The following is a 9,409-nucleotide window of genomic DNA, read 5'->3' as shown; positions in this document are numbered from 1 at the left end:
AAACCCTGGAAATTATAGACCTGTGAGTCTTATTTCAGTTGTGGATGAAGTGTTATAACAGATAGGATTTATAATCATCTGGAAAGGAATATGTTCATTAGGGATCGTCAACACGGATTGTGAAGGGTAGGTTCTGCCTCACGAATCTTATTGAGTTCTTTGTGAAGGTGACCAAACAGATGGATGAGGGTAAAGCGGTTGATGTGGTGTATATGGATTTCAGTAAGGCATTTGATAGGGTTCCCCATGGTAGGCTACTGCACAAAATACAGAGGCATGGGATTGAGGGTGATTTAGTGGCTTGGATCACAAATTGGCTCGCTGAAAAAAGACAGAAGGTGATGGTTGATGGGAAATGTTCATCCTTGGAGTTCAGGTGCACATGGGGTTCCGCAAGGATCTGTTTTGGGCCCACGGTTGTTTGTCATTTTTATAAATGACCTGGATGTGGGCATAGAAGGATGGGTTAGTAAATTTGCAGATGACACTAAGCTCAGTAGAGTTGTGGATAGCGACGAAAGATGTTGTAGGTTACAGAGAGACATCGATAAGCTGGGCAGAGTTGGAGTTTAATGTAGAAAAGTAAGAGGAGATTCACTTTGGAAGGAATAACAGGAATGCAGAATTTAGCATTAGCAGGAATACTGGGCTAATGGTAAGATTCTTGATAGTGTAAATGAGCAGAGAGATCTCGGAGTCCAGGTAAATAGATCCCTGAAAATTGCCACCCAGGTGGATAGGGTTGTTAAGGATGGAAATGTGTTGCTGGAAAAGCGCAGCAGGTCAGGCAGCATCTAGGGAACAGGAGAATTGACGTTTCGGGCATTAGCCCTTCTTCAGGAATGAGGTAAGGAGGCATACAGTGTGTTAGCTTTTATTGGTAGAGGGATTGAGTTTTGGAGCCACAAGGTCATGCTGCAGCTGTACAAAACTCTGGTATGGCCGCACCTGGAGTAATGTGGACAGTTCTGGACACCGCATTATAGGAAGGATGTGGAAGCTTTGGAAAGGGTTCAGAGGAGATTTACTAGGATGTTGCCTGCTATGGAGGCAAAGTCTTACGAGGAAAGGCTGAAGGAAATGAGGCTGTTTTAGTTCGAGAGAAGAAGGTTGAGAGGTGACTTCATTGAGACATATAAGATAATCAGAGAGTTACATAGGCAGGATAGTGAGAGCCTTTTTCGTCAGATGGTGATGGCTAGCATGAGGGGACACAGTATTAAATTGAGGGGTGATAGATATAGGTCAGATGTCAGAGAGTGGTAGGGATGTGGAATGCACTGCCTGCAATAGTAGTAGACTCGCCAACTTTAAGAGCATTTAAATGGTCATTGGACAGGCAGTTGGACGAGAATAGAATAGTGTAGGTGAGATGAGCTTCAGATTGGTTCCATAGGTCGGTGCAACATCGAAGGCCGAAGGGCCTGTACTGAGCTGCAATGTTCTATGCTTTCTAAAGGTCTTTGTTGAATCTCTGCTTAGCTTTTTAACTTTATTTCTTTCTTTTACTACATTGTATCTAATTTTCTTCTACCTAGATATCTTTGTACCTAAGATGGCTTACTGTATGGCGATTTTGTACACTTTTCATTGTACTTCTGTACTTGAGTACATGTGACAATAAAATCTAAATCTAAATCTAAATTGTTGCATCTCATTGATGGTAAATACTACTACTGTTAAGTGTTGGTGGTGCAGCTGTCATGGATTTAGTGCCAATCAATTGGGCTCCTTTGGTCTGGATGGTGTCAAGCTTCTTGAGCATTGTCTGAAACAAACACAGAAATTGCTGGAAAGATTCAGCAGCTCAGGCAGCATCTGTGCAGAGAAAGAGTCAAAACGTGTGGCGCTGGAAAAGCACAGCCGGTCAGGCAGCTTCCAAGGAGCAGGAGAGTCAACATTTCGAGCATTAACTCTTCATCAGCATCAGAATAGTTCCATGTGAGTTGCACCATCAGAAATGTTAGCTCAATATATTCAAACTGTAAAACCTCCAAAGCTCCAACCGTCTGTCAAAAAAATTTAGATCCAATCCATAAGTTATCACGCTTACCTGAGTGTGTTTCATCATCTTTGAACCCCACTCCTTCAACCACAACAAGGACAGAACCCCGTGGTCCTCACCTTCCGCTTCACCAGCATCATCCTCTGCCATTTCCGCCACCTACAAATGGACCCCACCGTCAGAGATATATTTCTTTCCCAGCATCTTCAGTCTTCACTTTCTCCTCCCTTTCTGTGCAGAACAAGCAGAGTTAACATTTTGGGTCAAGTGACACATAAGAGTCATAGAGGAGAAAGTGAGGACTGCAGATGCTGGAGATCAGAGTTGAAAGTGTGGTGCTAGAAAAGCACAAAAGCACAGCAGGTCAGGCAGCATCCGAACAGCAGGAGAATAGACATTTTGGGCATAAGCCCTTCATCAGGAATGAGGCTTGTAGGCCAAGGGGGCTGAGAGATAAATGGGAGCAAAGTGGGGCTGGGGGGAAGGTAGTTAGGAACGCGATAGTAAGATGAAGTTGGGGTGAAGGTGATAGATCAGAGAAGAGGGTGGAGCAGATAGGTGGGAAGGAAGATGGACAGGTAGGACAGCTCAAGAGGGCGGTGCCGAGTTGGAAAGTTGTATCTGGGATAAAGTGAGGGGAGGGAAATTAGGAAACTGGTGAAATCCACATTGATGCCGTGTGGTTGGAGGGTCCCAAGACAGAAGATGAGGCGTTCTTCCTCCAAACATCGGATGGTCAGGGTTTGGCTGCATGTATTTGGGGGAGTGGGAGGGGGAGTTAAAGTGTTCGACCACAGGGCAGTGGGATTGCTTTGTGCGGGTGTCCCAGAGATGTTCTCTGAAGTGTTCTGCGAGTAGGCATCCTGTCTCCCCAATGTAGAGAATACCACACCGAGAGCAATGGATACAGTAGATGACGTGTGGAAGTACAGGTAAATCTCTGATGGATGTGGAAGACTCTTTTGGGGCCTTGGACGGAGGTGAGGGGGGAGAAGTGGGTGCAGGATTTGCAATTCTTGTGGTGGCAGGGGAAGGTGCCGGGGGGGGGGGGGGGGGGGGATAATAGGTTGGTGGAGGACATGGACCTGACAAGAAACTCGTGAAGGGAATGGTCTTTGTGGAAAGTGGATAGGGGAGGGGAAAGAAATATATCTCTGACAGGGGGGTCCATTTGTAGGTGGCGGAAATGGCAGAGGATGATGCTGGTGAAGCGGAAGGTGAGGACCACGGGGTACTGTCCTTGTTGTGGTTGGAGGAGTGGAGTTCAAAGATGATGACACACACTCAGGTAAGCGTGATAACTTATGGATTGAATCTAAATTTTTTTGACAGATGGGTTGGAGCTTTGGAGATTTTACAGTTTGAATATATTGAGCTAACATTTCTGATGGTGCAACTCACATGGAACTATTCATTTTAATAGCTTACTGTTAGTACTCCAATCAACTTTAGGATCCAGACCTGTACAGGGAAGGATGCACTTTGCTATTGACAGACAGTGGAACAGATTGGTGATCTGTCTGGTTTCACTTGAACTGGCCAACACATCCTGATGAAGGGCTTATGCCCAAAACATCAATTCTCCTGCTCCTCGGATGCTGCCTGACCTGCTGTGCTTTTCCAGCATCACAGTCTCAACAGACACACACTGCTGTTCAGTTTCCATTGGGCACCACGGGGATCAGACTCCCCAGTCAAGACAGATTAGTGCTGTCTTTGAATGAGTTCCCAATCAACCTCTCGTTTCTTTTTATTCCTAAAACTTATTCAGGGTTTCCTGACGATGTTCTGTGTTCTATGAGAAAGTGAGGACTGCAGATGCTGGAGATCAGAGTCGAGAGTGTGGTGCTGGAAAAGCACAGCCGGTCAGGCAGCATCCAAGGAGCAGGAGAATCAACATTTCGGACACAAAGGGCTTATGCCTAAATGCCGATTCTCCTGCTCCTTGGATGCTGCCTGACCGGCTGTGCTTTTCCAGCACCACCCTCTTTGACTCCGATGCTCTGTGTCCAGAAATCAGAGTTTTTGAAAGATAGTTTAGTCAGTTCACCATGTGAGAGAGTTGAATTCTTATTTTTCATTTTTTAATAGTTTCTGCTGGGTTTCTCAAAAAAGATGTGTTTATTTCTTTCCTACTGGATTGTGCAGAGATTTTTCATCAATTAAATAGTTTTGAAATATTCAAGTCTATTAAGATGCTGGAAATACAGAAATTACACACAATAAAGCTGTCAGCTTCCTGCTGAAGGGCATTTGCCTGAAACGTCGATTTTCCTGCTCCTCGGATGCTGACTGGCCTGTTGTGCTTTGCCAGCACCACTCTAATCTAAACTCTGGTTTCCAGCATCTGCAGTCCTCACTTTTGCCTAGCTGGAATATGTGCTCAGTTCGCTGGAGTGATACTTGACCAGGTGACTGTTTTGCCAAATACATCACAGAGAGTCTGCAGTTTGGAGCTTTACTCATGAAAGTCATATTACTTTTGATCATGTTATTAGCTTATATCTTTAAGTTACTGGACAGCCCTGGGTTGGTGTAAACATGCAGCAATCAGATGTGTGAAATGTTTTGTGGTATTTTATGTTGGAATGTCAGACCTGATCTGCCGAATGTTTTTGTTTTCAATGAATAAGCTTCACACTTCCTTGCATGGACTTCTCAGTGTTTAAACTAATCACATTGGTGTTGCATTGGTAATGTCTCCAGTTTCTTCAATGTTGCTTTGAAATGATTGTTGTAAAAGAAGCAGCTCACTCATCTACATACAGGTTAACATCAAAGAAACTGGTTGAGATAATGCCACTTTGGATACAGTCAGGACATTGCACCAACATACTGTTTGAAGTTGTGTTTCGAGTCCTGGAGAGGTACAGCACGGAAACAGATCCTTCGGTCCAACCCGTCCATGCTGACCAGATACCCCAACCCAATATAATCCCACCTGCCAGCACTTGGCCCATATCCCTCCAAACCCTTCCTGTTCATATACCCATTCAGGTGCCTTTTAAATGTGGCAATTGTACTAGCCTCCACCACTTCCTCTGGCAGCCCGGCTTCCACATAAACCTGCCAGACTATAACTTGGTGTTGTGTGATTTTTAACTTTGTACACAACACCAAGTTATAGACCAACAGGTTTATTTGGAAGCACGAGTTTTCAGAGTGCTGCTCCTTCATTACACTGGCATGTTGAAATCAAGTTGTGCTTGTTCAGCTTGGCTTTTAGCTTCCAATTTGCTAATATGAAACAACCTAAACCATTGCAAATCAGCCAGAAGAACAGAACGTAATTGTTCCTTTTCTCTCCTGGAATGGATTCCTTGGTTGATATTTGAATGATCAGTAACAGATAATGTCACAGCCGTATAGGTGAAAACAGATTCTTAGAAAAGAACAAGTAATTTTAATTAGGGTTTCCAGTTATCTGTGAGAAAGCCCATCTAAAATCAGCAAACAAAAATTATACTGAACTTCATAGTTCCGTTATTACACACCAGTACCTTTCTTGTCCACTTCAATGTTTTGATATGGTAAACAGCTTCCAAACTTGTTAATACCACGTGCTGCAAGACTGGAAACAATGTTGCAGGTTTCCTAATCGGGGCAGGAAGGTATAAAATACAAAAGAACACAGATTTTGACAACTGGCTGCCATTGCTTTCCATTACTTCTTAAACTAGCGGCATTGTCGGTGTAGTGGTTATGATGTGGAGGTGCTGGTGCTGGACAAAGTTAAAAATCACACAACACCAGGTTATTTTTAGATTAGATTACTTACGGTGTGGAAACAGGCCCTTTGGCCCAACAAGTCCACACCAACCCGCCAAAGTGCAACCCACCCAGACCCATTTCCCACTTCACTTAATACTACAGGGAACTTGGCATGGCTAATTCATCTAACCTGCACACTTTTTGGACTGTGGGGGGAAACCAGAGCACCCAGAGGAAACGCCACACAGACATGGGGAGAATGTGCAAACTCCACACAGACAGTCATCTGAGGTGGGACTTGAACCCAGGTCTCTGGCGGTGTGAGGCAGCAGTGCTAACCACTGAGCCACCATGCCACCAGCTACAGTCCCGACAGGTTTATTTGAAGCACTAGCTTTCAGAGTACTGCTCCTTCATCAGGTAACTAGTAGCACTACTGCCTGACAGCACCAGGGACCCAAGCTCATTTTCAGCCTTGGGCTAGTGTGGAGTTTGCATGTTCTCCCCATGTCTGAGTGCGTTTCTGGTGGTTGCTTGGGATTCCCCCCATAGTTCAGGGACATGCAGGTTGGGTGAATACGCTGTACTAAATTCCCCTGCAGTGTGCAGGTTAGAGTGATTAACCATAACAAATGTGGAGTTGGAGGGAAAAGGAGCATTTTTTTGGAGAGTCAAAGCACGCCAGTGCTGTCTGACCCACTCTGACCTCCAGCATTTGTTGTTTTCAGTACACATTCCAGCTTTTGCATTAATTTGCTCTTTCCAGTTAGCCTACTGTTGCTCGTTAGGGATTCAATGCTGTTCCGCAAAAGTTGCTTTCCTCAATTTCAATGCATTGTGTCATGTATGCACTTATTCAGATTCAGATTCTGTTATTTCAAATTTTCTCCTATCTCAGACTTTGTCCCCTGTTGATTCCCATGCAATAGCAGACACATTTATGTTGCCATGGACTTTAGCACAGCCTTCAGAAGGTTCCGCATGGAAGATGGTTAAGTCGGGTTAGATCACAAGGAATTCAGGGAGGGCTAGCCAGTTAGATACAAAATTGTCTTGACAGTGCGAGAAAGAGAATGGTGGTAGAGAGTTGTTCCAACTGGAGGCCTGTGACCAGCGGTGTGCTGCAAAGATCGGTGCTGGGTCCACTGTTGTTCATTATTTATATAAATTATTTGGATAAAAATAAAGGAGGCACGATTGGTAAGTTTGCGGGTGACAGCAAAATTGGAGTATAGTGGACAGTGAAGATATTTATCTAAGAGTACAACAGGTTCTTATTCAACTGGGCCAGTGGGCTGAGGAATGGCAGATGGAATTTAATTCAGATAAATGCGAGGTATTGCATTGTGGTAAGACAACCAGGGCAGGACTTACACAGTTAATGGAAGGGCTCTTGGGAAGTGTTCTCAAACAGGGAGACCAAAGGGTCTGGGTACATAATTGTTTGAAAGTGGCGTCAGGGAGACAGGGTGGTGCATTTGGTATACTTGTGTTCATCGGTGAGAGCATTGAGTACAGGAGTTGGGAAGTCATGTTTGGTGAGGCCACATTTGGAATACTATTTACAATTCTGGTCACCTTGCAATAGGAAGGATGTTATTAAATTGGAAAGGGTGCAAAACAGATTTGCAAAGGTGCTACCGAGACTGGAGTGTTTGAGTTATAAGGAGAGGCTGAATCGGCAGAGATGTAGGGGTGACATGGTCGAGGTTTATAAAATCATGAGGGGCAATAGGTAAAGGGTGTATGTATATTGAGCAAACTGCTAGAGGAAGTAATACAGGTGAGTACAATTACAACATTTAGAAGGAATTTCGACAGCTACATAGTTAGCATAGGCTTAGAGGAATATGGGCCAACTACAGGCAAATGGGACTAGTTTCTTTGTGAGTGGGAGATCATGCCTCACAGATTTGATGAAGTGACCAGCAAGGTTGAAGAGGGCAGGGCAGTGAACATAGTCTATATGTATTACAGTAAGGCCTTTGATAAGGTTCCACATGGTAGGCTGCCCTTGAAGGCTAGATTACATGGAATCCAAGGTGAGCTGGCAAATTGGATACAAAATTGGCTTGATAATAGGACGCAGAGGGTAATAGTGGAAGGATGCTTGTCAGACTGGAGGCTTGTGAGTAGTGGAGTACCTCAGGGGTCAGTGTTGGGTCCATTGCTGTTTGTTACCTATATCAATGATTTGGATGAGAATGTCCAAGGCATTCATTAATTTGCTGTTGGCACTAAACTAGGCAGCATTGTGGACAGTTAGGAAGATTATCAGAAATTGCAGCAAGACCTTGACCAGCTGGGGAGTTTATGGAGTTTAGTATGGATAAGTGTGTGGTCTTGCATTTTGGAAAGTCAAATCAAGGTAGGAATTTCACGGTGAATGGTAGGGCCTTAAGGAGTGTCATGGAACAGAGGGACCTTGGAGTTCAGGTTCACAGTTCTCTGAAAGTGGTGTCCCAGATAGACAGGGCAATGATGAAGGCTTTTGGTAGACTGGGTCTTATCAGTCAGGTCGTTGAGTATAGAAGTTGGGAAGTTATGTTGCTGTTATCCAGGATGTTGGTGAGACCACGCTTGGAGTATTGCGTTCAGTTTTGGTCACCTTGTTGTAGGAAGGACGTCACTAATCTAGAAAGAACGCAGAAGAAATTTACAACGATATTGTCTGGACTCCATGGTCTGAGTTTTAGGGAGAGGTTGAACAAGCTAGAATGTGTTTTTTTTTAGCATAGGAGACTGAGGGGGAACTTTTTAGAGGTGTATAAGATTATGAGAGGCATGGACAGGGTAAATGCACTAAGTCTTTTTCCCAGGGTTGGAGAATGGAGGACAAGATGGCATAAAAGGGAACCTGAGAGGCAACTTTCTTACACAGAGGGTGATATGCATATGGAATGAGCTGCCAGCAGAAGTGGTGGAGGCATAAACATTAATAACATTTAAAAGGCATTTAGACAAATACATGGATAGGAAAGGATTAGAAGGATATGAGCCAAGTGCAGGGAAATGGGGTTATGGAGGTCAGACATTTTGGTCAGCATAGACCAATTTGGGCCAAAAGACATGTCTCCGTGCTGTAGGACTCTATGACTCAAGTTCATTTTAAGAAACCTGGTCAGCATGGACAAGGTGGGCCGAAGGGTCTGTTTCCATGTTATGTGACTCTACGTCTCAAGGCACACTGACGTTGCCATCCAGGAAAGTGCTGTCTCCAAAGACCACCAATGACTGCACGTTGTTCAGCACCTTTCCCGAATCCTCAGGTACTGGAGTAGTGCATGTCCAAAGACAGCAAGACCTGAACGATAGCCCTAGATTTGTGATGACAAGTGACAAGTAGCATTTGTCCCACACATGTGCCAGGCCATGACCATCTTAGAACAAGAGACAATATGTGACCTTTGGCATTTGATGGTTGCATCATTAAAGGGGGTGAAAGTGAAGACTGCAGATGCTGGAGATTAGAGTCGAAGAATGTGGTGCTGGAAAAGCTGATCAGGCAGCATCCAGGGAGTAAGAGAATCAATGTTTTGAGCATAAGCTGATGAAGATTCTCCTGCTCCTTGGATGCTGCCTGACCGTCTGTGCTTTTTCAGCACCACCTTCTTTGACTCAGCATCATTGAAGCCCACCTCCCAATCACTATCTCGGGGTTACCATTTATCAGAAATGGAAGTGAACACTGCT

Source organism: Chiloscyllium plagiosum, unplaced genomic scaffold, assembly GCF_037043375.1.
Source record: "Chiloscyllium plagiosum isolate Xiang-an unplaced genomic scaffold, Cpla_swu_hap1 HiC_scaffold_30, whole genome shotgun sequence".
Taxonomy (NCBI): Eukaryota; Metazoa; Chordata; class Chondrichthyes; order Orectolobiformes; family Hemiscylliidae; genus Chiloscyllium; species Chiloscyllium plagiosum.
This window is presented reverse-complemented; position numbering follows the sequence as displayed.